Source organism: Manacus candei, unplaced genomic scaffold (assembly GCF_025592945.1).
Source record: "Manacus candei isolate 608988 ecotype Guabito, Panama unplaced genomic scaffold, ASM2559294v1 h1tg000033l, whole genome shotgun sequence".
In the NCBI taxonomy this organism is placed as follows: domain Eukaryota; kingdom Metazoa; phylum Chordata; class Aves; order Passeriformes; family Pipridae; genus Manacus; species Manacus candei.
The window spans coordinates 3,301,495-3,320,836 of NW_026138081.1; the positions used below are offsets into that span (position 1 = coordinate 3,301,495).

At 36.4% G+C, this 19,342-nt stretch overlaps 1 protein-coding gene across 7 annotated transcripts in view; it reads right to left on the bottom strand.

The window, feature by feature from the left end:
* Nucleotides 1-19,342, bottom strand: part of FSIP1 (fibrous sheath interacting protein 1) — a 97,139-nt gene that overhangs the window by 38,496 nt on the left and 39,301 nt on the right. The window contains exon 12 of one of the 7 annotated variants that reach the window (XR_007905203.1): nucleotides 7,084-7,250. The exons of the other annotated variants lie outside the window; for them this stretch is intronic. The gene's annotated coding sequence lies outside the window, so the exon portion shown is untranslated. The remainder of the gene's footprint in view (nucleotides 1-7,083; nucleotides 7,251-19,342) is intronic. 7 annotated transcript variants of the gene reach the window in all.

The following is a 19,342-nucleotide window of genomic DNA, read 5'->3' on the forward strand; positions in this document are numbered from 1 at the left end:
AACTGATTATTTTATGTTAATGACAATAATAAAAACATACATGAACATCTAACCTGTTGTTTCAGAAACAGAAGTCTATATAAGTACCAAGTTTGGATACAGCTACAATCTGGAAGGATGATGCCGTGTAGGAGTATAGGCTTTACAATGTGATTACATGTGTGTATACCAGCCTGGCTGGCACAATTTGAGAGTTATATTTAATTCCTGAAATGAATGGGTTTTAATTAAGACAGACACATAATGGATCTGAGCCACACAATGATTTTCTACCCTTTCCAGGGACATCAGAAATCCATTTCTTCTGGAATTTTAAGAATGAATTGTTGTGGATCTCACTGGCCTGCCTGGCAGGAGACACAATCAACTTGTTCTAGCCTTACAGAATCTGTTGACGCATGTATCCCCCTACATTACTAAGAACCACCTGATACAGGAATTATTTTAATGCACTTGATGCATTTGACATAGCCTATGTTTTACTTTATGCATCATTGGAAGAATATTCATTATAAGGGTGACTAATTTTTAGTTTTATGTGGGCCAGTGTAATACTGGCTAGTGGGAGCTATAGGCTGTCAGGCACCATATTAAAAAGCCATCAAATGGAATATGGAGAGAATAACAAGGCGAGGGACATGACACAGTTATTTTTATATTTTATCCCCAAGTCACTCTTGGGAAAGAGGATCAAGACAGTTTAGTCTCCCTACTCAGAGCTGGATGTGCTAAGCACTGTGTCACAACATCTTGCACCTTATTAGGCATACTCTCTTTGGCTTGGCTTTCTCCACATGACAGAGCCTAGTTTCATCGACAGCCACGAGCAGTGCTGCACTGAATCTATTTTATAGCTTATCGAGGATGGATGATTTTCTCTTAGAAGATCACACAGATGTAGTTTGAAACAGTGGGCTTACAAAGAAGTAAATTTAGTTCCACCATTGGTAAGCAAATGTTTGAACCATCAAATAAATTGAGTAATTAGAAGAGCTCTTCCCTCTTTGAAACAAAAATGTTTTAAATGTGCCTAGCTTTACAAAGTTCCTCTAGATTTTAGATCTTAAGAAGATAAAGACACCTGACTGAAGCCTCCAATAAGTAAAATCCCTAAGCTCCAGAGAGGGAGAGTCCATAAGTCTACAGACGTTTGGGTTTTGAGTTTGGGGTTTTTTTTCCCTCTTATATGTCAGCCTTAGGTTGTTCCCAGCTCAGTAAACTGGCTGCTCTGAATATTATTCTAAACCCACACAATCCTCATTCTGAACTGCAGAGAAAGCCCAGGAATCAACATACATTCACTCAATACAGCTTTAACTGACTTGCCCAAAGTGGGAGGGCAGAGTTTGCTGAGCCACTCTATCCACCTGTCTCTCACAATGTTCCTAAAATTCACTTCTTATTTAAAAACAAAAAAAATCCCACAAAACAACAACATCAAAGCAAAACAACAACAACAAAAAGGCTCACTAACAAAAAGGAATCAGTGATTTAAGTCTCTCTCTATCTTGTCTTATATCTCTATGTGGAGTGGGATGAGAGTGTGTAAGCACGTATGCATACACTCACTATGCTCCTAATGAGTTAATTTCATCATTTACTGGCTTATTTACAAAACCAGAAATATCAGGATGGGCACAGGAAAAGGTTGCAAATGAAACCAGAACAAAATAATAAAGTATTAAGAATAAATGTGAAGTCGATGTGTAGAATGCAAATTCCTATTGTGCAGTACGCAATTGTATAATTTTTTTAAATCCCAATATTTCACTCTAGGACATACAAAAAAATCTGGATCACTGTATCTCCTCAAACCACAAAATGGACCCATATGTTAATGAAACAAACCATATGGAAAAAAAAATTAATCTTTTAAAAATACTGAGGAATAATAAAAAGACTCATTGAAGAATTCTAATCATCTCTGTAATGAGAAACTTAAGATTTATTTTTCTCATGACACAGGAAAAAAGTTCATGCTGAAATCTTTAAAAGGTTACTCTGGGGGGAAAAAAAAATAAGTGGTGGATATTTGCTAATACAACAAATATAATAAGAACTAAAAGGACAGCTTCCCTTCTCCAAACAAAGCCTCTTTATTCTGATGAGCAGTACTTGGTTTAGAGTTTTATAAGGAGGGAATCTTCTGGCTTTTGGGCACCCCTGAGGGTCAAGTATGGCACTGCCCGTGCAAAAACGGGAACACTGTAACAAAGTGGGCAAGGAAAGCCCTGCCATGTTCCGAGTCCTTAAGTCTGGTTATAAAAACTCTTCTCCTAATACAAAAGTGAACCTAATCCTAAATTTAAAAAACATCTCTGGCTATTCTGAAGCTGCTACAATTTAAATTTCAATTGCTTCTAAAAGTCCTACATACAGTTTCTATCATGCAGGAAATAAAGACCAAAGATCCTGTACTCATCAAAGAATAAATTATGCTTACCATCCAATTTCTACTCCTAGCTTTTCTATATGTTTTTTTTTTCTATTCAGATACTTACTCTATCTCAATTTAATCTATCTGAAAAAAAATTGCTATTAAAGGGACAAAACGATTCACTCAAAAGCTTGGTTGGAGAACTCTGAGTTCCTTGAATAAAATATGATGCAAGAAAAATATGGGCAAGTTGTGCAATACTGCATATGTTAAGAATGAGAATTCAGACCTACAAATCATTTCATATAGTGCTGTGTTTTTATTCATACAAGTGATCTCAAAACTGAGACTACGGCAAAAAAAATTAGAATTTGAGAAAGGTAAGCACCAAAAAATGAAACTGTGAAAACTGCATTCTATATTGCTTTGAAAACAAATCAGACACAGTAGGTCTCCTCAAGTGATTAAATTTTACATTATTTGAACACTAAAGCAAAGTATTTTATTGAGAACCATGTAACAGCAGTATTACTAAAAATAACAGACAAAAATATTGATGAACAGAGGTAAAAACAAGAGGTGACACACATCACAAAACTGAAGGAATGTTTAATTCAAACTCCTCAATTATTATTGCCTTCATGTAATATTTCATGTAATTTAGGACCACATACTTATACTACCATTTTCTCTTCATTTGCCTCACACAAAGAAAAATAACATAAGCAAAAAGACTACAGTCTATTCAGCAGCACACATCTTCTAATCTCTGCATATGCATTGACACAGACTGTAATCACATCTGATTTGTTAGTGCAGTTCAGTGAATCCTTTATTGCTGTTTAATCCTGACTGCTATATATCCTACGATTGCCAACTATCTACACAGCACCTATTGCACAATATGTCTGGCACCATAAAAGTAGAGAACTGTAATTAAAATTACAGCATTACTATACATACTAAAATCATTCTTAGAGATGAGTGCCAAAGGTAGCTTTCTGAAGGGGATTAGCTTGGACATTCTACAGCGCTACCTGAAGAGGACATTGCATTTCAAATATATGAACATTTCAGATGATAAAAAATATCACAAGGTGCCAAGGCATACTGATATGCTTTTTGCATCTGCATATTTCAGTGTTCCTCTCATATAGGAGACCAAGGAGTTTGAGTAGAGACACAGATAATATCCAGATGTGAGATTACCTGATGCATCTTTTAATAGTATCAAGGAACTCACAGCCTACTGAAGGTAAAGGGCAAAAGGATTCAAAAAATTTCTTTTCCTTTATAATTTTGGCTTGCTCAAAGGTTTGCTCATGGGCAAGGTGCTTCAAAACCATCACAGGGTGGTCCACTGTAGTTCATCTCTACTGCTCATCACCTCCCTTGGCATCTACATATAAGGGAAATTCTTGTAAAGTAGTATTAAATACTTACTTGTATTTCCCTACTTCAGAGGATTTTCTTCCTGTAAATCACACCACCTTTAGGGTTCATATATATCCTCTAGCACCTTTATCTAGGGTATTTTCCAAGGAAAATATAAATGTATCTAGGCAACATTCCCCTCTTCAAATTTTAGACATGTACCTTATCCAAACCTTGCCAAAAATCAAGGGTTACTATCATTAGACACTACCATGATGTAATTTGTAGTTACAACATGTGAAGTATGGTATTCATACACATGGTAAACAAAAAACTCATATTTATGCTTTTAATGCATTTCCTCCTTTCTTCACAAACATTAAGAATACTGGGTTTGTCTGGTTTTATTCAGCATGGAACAGTCAATTAATAGAGTATGTCCAATGAAATAAGAAAAAAATAAATACAAAATTCCTTTGGTTCAAAGAAGCTGATGTGAATAGGTATCAAATATTTAGTCACATTTCTGCAAAGATACAAATGCATTTTATCAAATATAGAATCACAGCATCATAGCATAGTTGAGGTCTGAAGTGACCCTGGGGATGCCTAGCCCAAACACCCTGCTGAAAGCAGAGTCAACTAGATTAGGTTGTTTTGGCTGTGTCCAGTCAGATTCCATCCGTCTTTGAGGATGGAGAGTTCACAGTCTCTTAGACACCTGATCCAGTGTTCAATCACTCTTAAAGGTTGAGGTTTTTGCCCCCTTAGGTTTAAAACAAACATCTTGTTTTTCAGTTTGTACTCATCTCCTTTTTTCTGCAGGAAAAGATATGAAAATAATGCTTATGAAGCATGATTTGTGAGCTAGTTTCCACGAACTACATTCTGATTCTAGTTAAACTTCAATAACCTTGAAATACTTACAAAGGAGTGTCTGAAAATCATTCACACAATGTCAAGAATTTAATACTCTTAACCAAGACTTTAAAGCTCTTTCTTAAAAAAAACTCAATATGTGCTACCATCAATAAGCACAAGGAAGACTCTCTAGCTCACATTTCATCTTCTAACAGCAAGTTAATTAATTTTCCTTCAACAGTTTCAGTAAATCATCATAACAGTTTAACAATACATTGTTCACAAATATTTACATCCTCTTCTGAGCTTGCTAAAAATCGCTATTTGCTTGACTGTTCTAGAAAAGCCTGAGTCATCAGCCAATTGTTGGATTTCATAAGATGGCTAGCAGAACAACGTTTCAAAAAAACCAGACAAACATCTTAAATTCTGAGTACACAAAAGAATGGATGAAATTCATCTGAGTTTTATACTGGAATTTGTTGTCAAGTCAAACATTTGGTACTTTTTAGTACAAAACTGCTCTTTGTCAAATATACAAAATTAATGTCTGAATCTAAAGCTGTGTACAGACTACCATCCAGCAGGACAGCTGCTGTTTGTGAAACCATGTACAAACTATCTTGAAAACAGCTTTTTAGAAGGAAAACCACAGCAACAGAGAACTCAGTTTGGGCCAGCTATCTTGGAATCTACTCATGATCTCCAGGCAGCATCTGCACTCCACAGTGAATCCATTCTAATTATGTCTTCATTATCAGTACTAGCATCACTGCCATAGTCATGTGCTGGACTCTCTAGAGTGAGTGATGGCAGAGAGTGACACAAGACTCATACTTGTAAAGCTGTATTAACCCGTGCAGAAACTGCATACTTCTGCTTTACCTCCCCACCCTCCTGGGACAAGGAGTCCTCTCTGCTAGTCTTGCTGATCACTCCCCTCAAATGTATTTTTCTTTTTCTTCCAGATGGTTTTAAGGGCAGCTGATTTACCAAGCACTTACCAGACTTGTGCCAAATATCACGTCTGTTCCCACAGCATACAGACAAGTGACTTAAGAGCCACAACCTCCTCCAGTTCAGTGTTTCTTTCTTCAACCACAAAGAACAAACCCCAGGTTGCAAGTTAAGAAAAATGCCAGAGCTCTCTAGTATGAGAGTCTAGACATATGACATATGTGCAATAAAACTAAATTGATGCTTGCTATATCCCATCCTGAAATCCATGTGAATCAAAGAGTTCAAAGGTTATTTTAAGCCTCTTAGGCTGAAAACTCTTATTTTATTCATGAAACTGTAAATTATTACTAATACTCAACTGACTTCTTCAAAGTCATTGTCCCTATTGCTTTTCTGCCTTTCTCCTTTTTCAAATATTAGCAAAAAAATCAGAAGTTTGTCTCACTGATTACTCATTCCATGAGTTTTCTTTGACAATGAGAAATTTACTAGATGTGCCTTAGTAGACCAATAATTGGATTTAAAATTGGATTTAATGACTCAGGAAATGCTGTTCTGCATCAGTTACATTTTTTCCTAAATGATTAACTCCATAACAATAAGGTATTCACATTATGAAAACTATTTCAGGTGTCAGGTTAAGTTAATACTGCAGAATTTGAGATGCAAAGCATTTTAACTTTTATTGAGGCTTCATGAAGAATCGAAGAATCAAATCCATACTTAATGCTTTCAAATGCAGTAGAATTAAAAATGCAATAAAATATAAAAGATATAAAAAAATTCACTTTGCCATGTTACATACACTGTTAATATATCATGAAAAATAAATTACACTACACAGTAACTGCTGATCTACCTTATTTTAGTGAATGAATGCTTATCTTCTCTTCTTTACTACCTGAGGATGTTTTACACGCACTTCCCAGATGACTGTTACTGGACTGCCTTCATATATACCATAGTTTGTATTCAGTATTTTACAGGTACAGATGTATTGACTATCTAGAGAAATTCTACACTCTCCATAATGTCTTATTCAGCATATCCACTCCAGATCTTACGATAACTAATTCTTTGGAGGACTGCAGTTACCGCTACTGTCTGTGACTGCATCTAGCTCTAACTCGTATGAAATTCTGAGACATCTCTTCTTGCCTCTACAGAAAATTAGACATTTTGAAAAGAAACATGAAAAATCCACTGAAGACACTACAAGAGATCTCCTATTCCAAGCCCTCTAGAAATATTTAACTATCCTCATGCCATTTCCAACATAACTTTTGTCTAATCTCTTTTCACACTTCCAGTGCACAGAGGTTACTTAAAAATCCTAGCTATTTATTGGTTTTTTTAAGATCAAATCTGGATATTTTTCTTCATCAAATCAAGCACAATTTCTCTTTTGTCTTTTCACTATGAAAACAATTTTATTCATTCTGCTTTGCAGAAGTGCATACTTGAAGACTGTTACCACATCCTCAAGAGTTCTCTCATTCATCCCTACTCACCCTAGGTCTTTCCATATTGATGTAGTTATTTTCTAAATCTGTGGTCTGTGATCCAGGCATCTAGACATTGTTTGATGCTCTCCTCTGCACCCTCACCAAAGTCTCCACCACCCTTTTACTACAGTTTGTGTAACAGAATGTGGGATCCTAACCAAGACCTAACAAACCTGTACGGAACAGAAATATATCTTTTTTATACATCACAGTATGATGTTTCACATTTTTTCCATCATGACTCATGCAGTTCATGAGCTGCTATAAACCTGAGAAGCTTTTCACCTGAACAGTTAATGTCCTTTGTACTTGTGCTGTTGTTGATAATCACAGTACCCTGATGAACCGCATGTTAACTATTTTTGGATCATTTCTACGTAACAGTCATTTTTAAAGATATTGACACATCTGTCAACTTCATGCTACCAAATATTAATAAGCATACTGTTCATTTCAATTTTCAGGTCATAAATGAAAATTCAAAATAAAACTGAGCCAAGGACAAATCCCTTCGAAGCCACATTTCACTGACTTTTTCCACTGAGAACAATTAATATTTCTAGCCTGCTTGTGTAAATAGATTTGAACTCAACTTCAGTGTATCGCTTCTATCCAAATTCCCTCTTGCTACATTGTCATACAAAGGAGTTCTTTGTTTTGATACTATTTTTCTTGACAAATCTCCTTGTTGTAGCATCCTTGTTATTTTTTCCTTATTTTTAAAAAATAAGCACTATTTTGCCATACCCAGTCTCTCAGTTAACCACTCTTGTGGCCATCTTTAATTCTGACTACTAATATTTCTGAGATATCTTCTTGCAGTAATTTAAGTCTGACGAGCCCCATCAAACAGATAATTTGAAAACACCCAGTCTATGTACATAATCTACCTTAGTTTTGGGGTGTTTTTTAATCTATGGATAGGGTTGCCAGCTGACTGATACTAGAAATGGTAAGGTTAGCACTTGCATACAATTTTTTTAAATCCAAGTGATGTAAAAAACCCAAAGTATTATGAACTTTGATCCTTAGCATGGCTCCTTTTAAGTAGAAGGATTTTCTAACATACAATGTTGCTTTCTTTGAGCATATCTTGCTCATTTTAGCAAGATTTAGCATGATTTAATATCATTTGTCAGAAACACATCAGAAAAGAAACCTACGATGTGTGATCACAGAACCAGCTAGGTTGGAAAAGACCTCTGAGATCAAGTCCAATCTACGACCCCACCAGCATATCAAGTAGACCATGGCACTAAGTGCCACGTACAGTTTTTCCTTAAACAACTCCAGGGACAGTGACTCCAGCACCTCCCTGGGCAGCCCATTCCAATATCTAATCACCCTTTCTGTGAAAAACTCTTCCTAATGTCCAAACTAAACCTTCCCTGGTGCAGTTTAAGACTATGTTCTCTTGTCTATCACTTGTTGCCTGGGAGAAGAGGTACCTGTCTACAACCTCCTTTCAGGTAGTTGTAGAGAGTGATTAGGTCTTCTCTGAGCCTTCTCTTCTCCAGGCTAAAGAACCTCAGCTCCCTCAGTTGCTGCTCACAGGACTTGCGCTCCAGACCCTTCACCAGCCTTGCTGCCCTTCCCTGGACATGCTCCAGCACCTCAATGTCCTTTCTGAAGTAAGGGGCCCAGAACTGGACACAGTACTCAAGATGTGGCCTCACGAGTGCTGAGTAAAGGGGGACAATCACTGCCCTGGTCCTGCTGGCCACACTATTGCTGATGCAGGCCATGATGCCATTGGTCTTCTTGGCCACCTGGGCACACTGCTGGCTCATGTTCAGCCAGCTGTTGATCAGCACCCCCAGGTCACTTTCCGCTGGACAGCTTTCCAGCCACTCTGTCCCCAGCCTGCAGCATTGCCTGGGGTTGTTGTGGCCAAAGTGCAGGACCTGGCACCTGGTCTTGTTGAACCTCATACTGCTGGTCTCAGCCCACTGATCCAGCCTGCCCAGGTCCCTCTGCAGAGCCTTTCTTCCCTCCAGCAGATCAACATTTTGATCCAACTTGGTATCATCTGCAAATTTGCTAATGGTACACTCAATCCCCTCAGCCAGACCATCAATAAAGAAATTAAACAGGACTAAGCCTAACACTGATCCCTGGTGGACACCACTAGTGATCAGACGCCAACTGGATGCAGCACCGTTCACCACCACACTCTGGGCCCAGCCATTCAGACAGTTCTTAAGCCAGTGAAGAGGGAACTTCTCCAAGTTGTAGGCTGCCAGCTTTTCCAGAAGTATGCAATGGGAGACAGTGTCAAAGGCTTTGCTTAAGTCCAGATAGACTACTGCATCAACAGCCTTTCCTTCATCCACTAGGCAGGTCACCTGGTCATAGAAGGAGATCAGGTTGGTCAGGGAGGACCTGTCTTCCCTAAACCCATGCTGGCTGGGTTTGATCCCTTGTTTGTCCTGTATGTGCCATGTGATCATACTCAAGATAATCTGCTCCATAACCTTATCGGGCATTGATCTTGTCTGCTATAAAAGCAGAATCAGATTCCACTCAGAATTTGTACAAGAGAGATCTGATTAACTCCTAGTTCATAGCTCAGGTGACTTTTTGAATAAAAAAGCCCTAATGTCCTCCAGACACACATGGAGATTCTATAATACAACCAGCCTCATCTGGAATTAGATCTAAAACTGGGGGTTTTAATAACTGTGCTAGAGAGATCTCTCAGCACTTTAAGCATAAAAGTTTTAAGTTTAACACCTAAACCCCCCAAATATTCTTTCTCTTTAAATTCTTCCCATAGTTTCCACCAGAAGAGATATTTGCCCTCATTTCCTGTAACAAAGTTGTTGCTGTGCTATAACCTGCTAACATCTGTGAAGGGTTACATTTACTGGTTGGTTTGGCTTTGTCACTAAATGTGGTAAGAGACAGCAAAAGTGATTTAAAAGTGCCAGACATTAAGCCTAAGCAAGACAGAGGTCAGCAGAGCTTAAAAGTATTAAAAATTGGAGGGAGGGATAAATCTTTATATTTAAACACATTTATAAACATATGAATGCAGTAATGTGAGGAAAGCCATTTCTAACTAACTTGGTTCCCATTTGCTAGATATATTTTCACCTTCCTAATGCCCCAGTCTGACATTCACTAGCACGGCAACTAGTAAGTTTGATTTGAGTTTAAATAAGGTAAGAGTTGATTATAACTGGAGAATACCCAATACAGGTTTTAAATACCTGTACAATCTTTTATGTTTTTAAAAAGCACCTGTAGAGCCTTGCAGCATTCCTCAGCAACTACTTATTAAGAAATAAATGTGCAAGCATCCAAACATGAAGCTTTTTCTTTGCAAAACACAAAACATCCACCACAATGGACTGGCACCATGTAAATACATATTTTTCCATTCATTTAAGACATAGAAATTTAGAATAATGGGAATCATTTCTGGAAGACAGGCAATAATTTCATGTGAAGTATTCCCAACTTCCAGTGAACATGCTGAGAAGGAGAAACACATTTCACACATATACAAGTCTGCCCTTAAAAAAGAAGGAAATTTACCAAAAGTTGGAGAAGAAAAATTTCTAAAATGGACAGTAAAATAAATGTTGACAGACAATGCTCTCACTGTTTACAAATACAAAATCATGACAGGAAATTAGGATAAATAGTTTTAAACAATAAAATATTAAATAATCATATGCAGAAAAATTAAAAATTTGCCAGAAGGCAAATCCAACACAATTTGGAAGAGGCTGTTCAGTGCCTCAGTTGGTATTTAACATATAATATACATTTAATATATATCCCAACCTATTACTTCTGATTTTAGCTTTGTCATATTAGAAGAGCTCTCAATTTGACTTGATCTTCACCTTGCTAGCAAAGGCAGTCTATGTTAGTCCTCAATTACTCTTCAGGATATCTAGAACGATCTTTCTTCTCTGCTCTTGCTGAAATGAAAATTATGACTCAGGTCATAATTATCCAGTCAGGTCTTGAAAATCTCCAATGGAGATGGAACAACCTCTCTGAGCAACTTTTTTCATCACCTGACTGATCTCATGAAAGAGTTCTTTCTTTCATCCAGTCTGAATCTCTTGTTTCACAGTATGCCCATGATCTCTTGTCTCACCACCATGAAGAGTCTGGATTCTCATGTTTTGGGAGGTTGCTACCAGTAGCCACCTCTTCTCCAGGCTGAACAAGTCCATTTACCTCAGCCGCTCCTCACAGGGCAAGTGCTCCACCTCCCACATTTCTCTGTTGCAGTCTCCCCTGAACTGCAGCCTCCAGGGCTGCCTATAAAATCTAGGCAGGTGCTGAGCTGAGATGCTAATCACTTCCTTCACTCTCCTGCCTCTGCTCCTGTGAATACTGTTGAGGATGCTGCTGTCCTTTGCTGTCAAGGCACACTGCTGCCTCCCATGCAGCTTGAACCACCCCATCCATCAGGAAACCCAGGTACTTTTCAGTGGAGCTGCTTCCCAGTCTGTAGGTCCCCAACCCCAAACACAGAACTGTTGTTGGCAGTTCTTCTTTCCCAAGTGAAGGACTTCGCTTTTACTCTTGCTGAATTTCATAAACTTTCTGTTGGCCCATTCCTCCAGCTTGCTGAAGTTTCTCTGGATGGCAGCCCTGCTCTCAAGTGTACTGACTGGTGTTGCACCACCCTCTCTGCCCTCCCCCAGTTTGGTATCTTCCAACTTGACAAGAATGCTTTTTATAATCTGATTTATAATCACTAATGTAAATAATGTTCCCCATTTTCATCCTATTCTATGGAGAACATTATCCAAGCTACAAATCCCATGACTCAGTAAAATCTAGACTCTCAAGAAAAGTGTCCGTATCCCCTCCCATCTTCAATTAGTAGCTAAAACTTGTTTAATTTTCTAAAGTGATTAGATTTTATGCACTAACCAAAGCTTTGTATACAGCTTAAACCAACTCTGAATATTACAACAAAAGAACCTGAAGTTACATGCCTCCTCTGCCTGTCTGGATTTCTGCCATTCATACTTACTATACAACACAATACCATTAATTGATGCCACAGCAGAAGAATTTTACTCCCTAGGAGTCACATACTCTTGAGAGGCAAGCATTCAGGACAAATACCAAATTCAGTACCCAATTACATGTTCATAACAAAGACTGAAGAGAATAAGAAAAAATACAGCTATATTAATAATCATAGTGGTACTCCAAATACAAAAATGTATCTCTGTAGTTCACACTCTCAACGCTTCCCCACAACATGAAGTTAGAAGTGACAATGGACCCAGCCTTTCTCATTGAAGGGAACTTGGGCAGAAATAACAATGTGCGGTGCATTGAGAGCAATAATGCAAGAAACAACAGGGGTTGAAGGATTAAGAACAGTTTGAATTTAGACAACAAAGAAACAGACAAACATAAAAAAACAATTACTTCACTTTTTTTTTTAGTATTTCTTAAAGCATTATTCAGTGATTCACTGTGCACTATTTAATTCTTATTTCAGCATGAATAAAAGGAACTCATCAGGGTAGGTATTGTGATGTAGAATTCAAAGCACTGTTAACAGACATTGTCTATTCATCTCTGCCACCTGGTTTTGAATCCAGTCTTACTGATGGCAACTAAAAGCCTGAACTTAAAAGCTTTACAGACTGTTTCCCTACCAGTGGAAAAAGTGCTTCTAAGAAGGTACTGAGAGTAGGGAAAGAATTTCCCATTTGACCTCTTTCTCTTCAACATGGGGAGAAAAAGAGCTCAAAAGAGATTCTATACTTTGCTCATCTATTCCTACACTCCCCTCTCTACCTTCTCTACAAAGAGTAATTTCTACTGTGGCTAAAAATCAGAAACTTCTTCCAGGAGACATGAAAGAGAAGGAGCATGCAGAGATCAAGGGAGGAAGCTACATAAACTAAAGGAGACAACGCAAAGCATGAGACAGCACTAATGATGGAAAGATTTTGTAAGAAATCACGAGAGGAGTGGGTTGCAACCATTGTAATGGTTCAATAACAACTCAAGAGAGACCATCTCTGTTGTGGGGAAAACAGGAAAAGATGTGAAGAGGAAAAGAATATGATACCAGAAGAAGCAAGCAGAAGTTGATGTGGGAAATACTAAGAAATATAACACAACATAAATTTGAGAAACAAGAACAGAAGGAAAAAGACCGAAAAATTATTTTCTGTTTCATCAAAACAGTTGATTTGCCTCAAAATTCTATCAAGAGGCACGAATGAGCCACAGCTCTGATCACCTCATCAACTGCCCTGCTACATTACCACCTAAAATTACCTAGAGAAAAAAAGACAGCGCACAAGAAGCCACGCTGCACTACACAAAAAAAAAAAGGCAGCTCATGCTAAAAAAAACCAGTAAACCCCAAACTTTCAGAAAACACTATGAATGCTGACCATTCTTTTAACAGTATCATCACTCCAAATGAATGTTTTGAGCCTCTTGTTATTGGTGTGCTCTATGTAGAATAATATAACAGAACAAATGGATAGAGATGTATTTGCATCCACTTTCACTCTCGCCAGTATTACAAGGCTTTTAATATATTAAAGTTATATTTAATAAATAGAGTCAGTAGTATAACTGTATGTATTATGGTTTTCTTTACGGCACAGTGTTTCTTGGATAACTTCCAATCACAAAATTCTCATAGATGTTTCATACCTAGAATGACTTCTAAAATGTTCAGTAAGAGTGTGTCCTCAGCCACAGAGAATTACTCAAGGAAACATGTGGTGGGTTGTTTGGGTTTTTTTTCTCCAGTGTGACAGCATTCTCTCTGAAAGTCTTGTTCTTTATTTAAGGGAAAATACAAAGTGTATGTCCTTCTGCACTTAAATCACAATAATTTATTGAGTATTATTTACATGGTAATATACGCATGGTTTAAATGGCAGAAATATAGTAGCAAAATAAATTTACTTCCTTGAAATAGTCTAAATAGCCAAACCCCAAAATTTATGTAAGCAATCAAAAGAGGATAAATCCAAAATCCAAACTGGTAAGAAGGCAAGTACCCACATTCTGACCTGAGTACAGGGCTCTAAATGACTCAGTCAGTCCCAACAGAGTCATCATTATCAATGACACAATGAAACAGGTCAAGAAACCAAGCATTTCAACCCTACACAATGAGATTTATAGAAACTAATTAGGTGACTAAATTCCCATTACTTCAGCATGAGCTCTGTGCTTTAATTACTCCAAACAAATCTCCAGCTCCAGAAATCGTTTCCCCCTTTAAACCAGTGCGTACATCTCATTGTTACTTCTTCAGAGGCATGAAGTGTTTGACTTCAGACACAGAGTGAGCACAACTTATGTATTGTTCTCCCACACTTCTACTCCCAATGTTTGTAAAAATTACACCTGAAAAGGATTCCTACAAATATAAACAACAGTAGAAGACAGAGGTTTTATGCATTCAAATGGTATTAGAAATTTGATGCAATATGCATTGCAGTGTATCATGATCCTGTATTACTACTTTGTACCCCAAGTTTACAAGTAATACTGTAAATTTGGAAGTTCTTCCAAATTGAAAAAGATGTGTTTGTTAACTCTATTTCCTAGAGACCTGATATTTTTCAAAGTGCTAGATGTCCTTAACCCACAAACGCTGTGATTTCTACACCCAGAGAGTTGTAGAAAAAATGAGTGAACATTCCTCCGTCTATCCAAAACCTAAGCTATTTCTGATGATTTTCTTCTAAATTTAAAAAAATACCTTTATGAACTGTGTATTTATATGGTGTACTTCTGAAGAGTAGTCAACAACTCAACTTGTCAGTCTTTTTTTTGCCTCTATTTGCCATCAATATTTAACAAAAACCAAACAAGTTCTCAAATGTCTTTATGTAGGACTTCAAATTTAAAATTTGGTATCTGTTAACATAAAAATAGTGTTAAATTAAATATTTTTAATGTTAGTAACACAAAAACTGGTAATATCACTTCACCTGCCAACCCAAGTGTTTTATTAAAGAAGAAAATTAAGTGCTAAATTAATTATAAAAATAACAAAGATTTGCTAAAATCTTCAAATCCAAAGGATGAAATCAAAGAGATTATATTATTCAAAATCCACATGACTTTGAAAATAAGAGTAAAGAAACAGGGTAATTGCTTTTTCACCACAGCAGATCTACTGCAAATTGAATAATGGTTTGAAGTTCTTTACATTCATTATTTCCAAAATCTTCATATTATTACCATATTTTTTGTCAGAAAGAAGGTTGAAAACTAGGAAATACCAACAAAATCCTATCAATGGAAGAGATGTCAGGGATTTTGTTGTGTAAACACAATCATCTCCTTAAAATAATGACTCGTCTAGCTCATAAGAGAAGGTTATATATGCACTGCTTGGCTGTATTATAGTTATTGATGCAAGTGGAGTAACATTTTGGTTTATTGCTCTTTTCATAAGTGCCTGATATGTAAGTTTTAAGAATAATGCATTTAAATTTCTTAAGAATATATAAAGCTACATCTTTCAACAAGTTTCTAAGCTTCTCTAGTTTCTGCCGTCATCAACATAAGCAAAATACATTCAGCAATGTGTTGCAATTTTAGTTGCCCTGTGTATCTAAACTTGGTCATCATAGGAAGTACACATGGATGTGTATGTGAAAGCTTATAAACAGGAGTGAATGCATTAAATCAAAAAATACAAATCATATGAGCAATTGAAAGATTTAAATCTATTACTTTTATTTCTTCCTTTTAGAAATATATTTCTCCAACAAAAGATTAAGCTACCTCTCTTGAAATTAATCCTGCAGCCAGATATACTCCTTATAGCTATGTAATTTAAGAAACAATATTAAATCTTAACAGTAAATCGCCTTCAATACTTTGCATGCCTTTGGGTATTGAATTTTACATCTGCAGTTAGGAAAAAAAGACAACCGTCTTGCTATTACTCAGCAGGATACAGATTCCTTTTTGTAAGTGGAATTCCAGACATTCTGTCTGTTTCCCATAAAAGTAGAAAATAGTTAGTCCTAAAGTAGATCAGTAATAGTACATTTAAGCAGTGTAGGTAGAAACTGCACCCAGCCAAACAACACAGCCACAGCAGAAAAGTTTTATTCCTTTACATAAAATTGATGCATACAAACCACTGCTTAAGCAATTACATATTAGAAGGCTGGTATTTCTTGACTAATAAAGAAATGAAACAAACTTTTTAAAATCAGTTCTACAAAATGACTAAATATAAGAGACGACTACCAAAGAAGAAACAAAGGAATATCTATCCTGTTTTCACTGTCTCTTTTTACAGCCAGCCATCTGGAGGGACTATAGCTATCTTGCAGTGTCTCATCTGGTCATGCAAAAATTCTTTTCACATGATTGACTTATGCATGGGCATCTTCCTATCATGAAAGCAAATCTCCATGTTACTATGTTAAAGGCAGTAACTAGATATGCAAAGGATAATTTGCATATGTGTGCTGTGCATCGTTTAGTGATACAACAGTGTTTTGAAAATTTAGCCCTGGTTTCTACTGCCTGACTTAACAAGACAGGCAAGACTTAGCAAGACTGCCTGACTTAGCAAGCATCTAAGCAAGCACACACATCTAAATACACGAGTATATCTACAAAGCTCATCTAATGGTAATTTAAAAATCACACAAAGGTCAAATTTCACAGAGAGGACCATCATAATATTTCTGTCCAGCTTTTAGTGTAACAGGAGCAAGTTCATAATTGTTATTGTAATAAAGAAAATGTAAAAGAGCGTTCCACTTATTACATGCAACCAGAAAATTGCATTTGTCTCCTAGAAGCATGCATTTTTGCTATTTAAGAAATCTCTGAAATTATCTAAACAGTTGAATTACTTTTTAAAAACATCTCCTAGGCATAGACCACAATAATGAGTTATGTTACTTTTCTGCCACTTTGATGATTTCTAGTAATAAAAATTACAGACCTCATCATAAAAACACACAAGACAAAATTAAATTATAAATATTTCTTTGAATTCATATTACAAGCATGAACCTGCAAGATCAGGCTATATAATATCAATTTAAGCAGTGAAGACAGATTGACAAACTCTATAAGCACTTGAACAACCTTAAACATGTGTGCCTTAATTATGACAAAACCACTCATTTTAACCCTTCACAGTAAATTTAAGTATATAGTCAAAATATCTATGAAACTTAATCTGAACAACAGAAGCATCTAAATACACAAATACTGACCAAATACAGAACTATTATGTTCATTCTGGAGAAGGAAAACAAGTGAAAAAGGGAGGAAACAGTTATGTCTGGAAATATTATGTCTTTCATATATAATATGAAGGATAACACCATAGCACTTCTCTGAAGTAAGATACTTTGAAGTCCAATATGAATTATTAACACTTAATCATCTTCACTCTTTAGTCTACTTGTCACACTAACAAAACACCACTTAATCAAGGTTTCCCATCTTATTAAAGACTGTTGTGCAGGTATATGTCAATAAAGCATAGTCATAATTAAAGGATGCCAAAAGTTAGAGATGAACTACAGACATTTCAGACACCCTGAGCCAAACTATCGTCCTGCTTTTATAAACAACAATGTAAGAGTAATACATTTGTTTCCTGTATACATTGTTCCTCTTTCACTGAAAATAAGCATAGGAGATTTCCTCCTACTTTATTTTTTATATGAATGGCCCTGATAAATCTGTCAGAATGAAAAACTCCAAGAGGAAGACTATTTCTAACACTGTCTGTATAGTCATAGCTTTAACAGTTCTGCGACCAGTATTCCCTTTCTCCAATAAACCCAGTAACCTAAGTTTTAACTCTGAAAAAATGAAAAGATACTAAACAGGTATTGTACTGAGCTACATTGTGTTCTGTATTGTACTGCTGTTTCAGCGTATTATATTTTGAAAAGCTAGCTCTTTTTTCTTTCTGCTTTGCACAACTGATGCATTACTAATGTTCAAACACTAAATATGCTTTTTGACTTACCACAGTATTTCCATTTCATTGATGACTTTACTATTTAAGAAAAGTCATTCAGAATCAAAGAAGATCAACAAAGTTGATGAAGGGTCTGGAGCACAAATCCCATGAGGAGTAGCTGAGGGAGCTGGTGTTGTTTAGCCTGGAGAAAAGGAGGCTCAGGGGGGACTTCATTGCTCTCTACAACTACCTGAAAGGAGGTTGTAGGCAGGTGGGGGTCAGCTCTCTTCTCCCAAGTAAAAAGTAATAGGATGGAGGAAATGGCATAAGGTCGCACGAGGGGAGGATTACATCGGATATTTCTGCACTGAAAGCGTGGTCAGGCATTGGAACAGGCTGTCTAGGGAAGTGGTTGAGTCACCATACCTGGAAGTATTTAAAAGTTGTGTAGATGTAGCACTCAAGAGAGATGGTTTAATAGTGGACTTGGCAGTGCTGGATTAGTGGTTGGACTCGATGACATCAAAGGTCTGTCTGACCTAAATGATTCTATGCAAACCTTCTTAGTCAAAACCACACTATACGTGAAAGAAAAAACAATTTTTTTTTATTTATTTCCATTTATTTCAGAACTATGTATTCAATACTTTCTAGGTTGAATGAAAATATTTGTGATGTTTATAGACAAATGTTTTGAACAACTTGTTTACCAGCAGCTCACTACAGAAGTCCAAGGTACAAGGCCGCTATTTCTATAATTGCTAGTTTTCTATTCCAGAATTCATCGTTAAGGCTACTGTGCTCAAACACAAAACATCCACAAAGAGGAAGAAGATAAATGTTTTTAAGCAAATTAATGTGGTTTGGAATGTTCTTTTTCAAATATGTATTCTGCTTTTTCTCTGTCACATCACAATGACATAACAAAGAATAAGGTTCTTGATTCTCCAGCTTGAACATTTATGATAAACTCTGTTCCAAAGCCCATAAATATTACAGCTCATTAAACAACTGGCTAGTTTACCTGTAAATAAACATTGTACTGTTTTAAAATCTATGCCAAATGTAATATATTCCATTTGATATTCCATATCTAGTTACTGCTTTTAACATTCAAGCTTTAGACAGAAAAGAAATGCTGAAGGAAATTACCACATAAATCACATTCCTTGACACTAGAATGGACCTGAGAATAAGAGAGTTGTTATTTTATCCAAGCAATAATACTCACCCTGTACTCAAAATACAGAATAACAGTATTCTGCTCAAAATGAAAGGGCAGCTCTCTACTTTCTAGTTCTTCAGAAGGTAAATTGGTAAAAATCAAAGAACTTTTCAATGTTA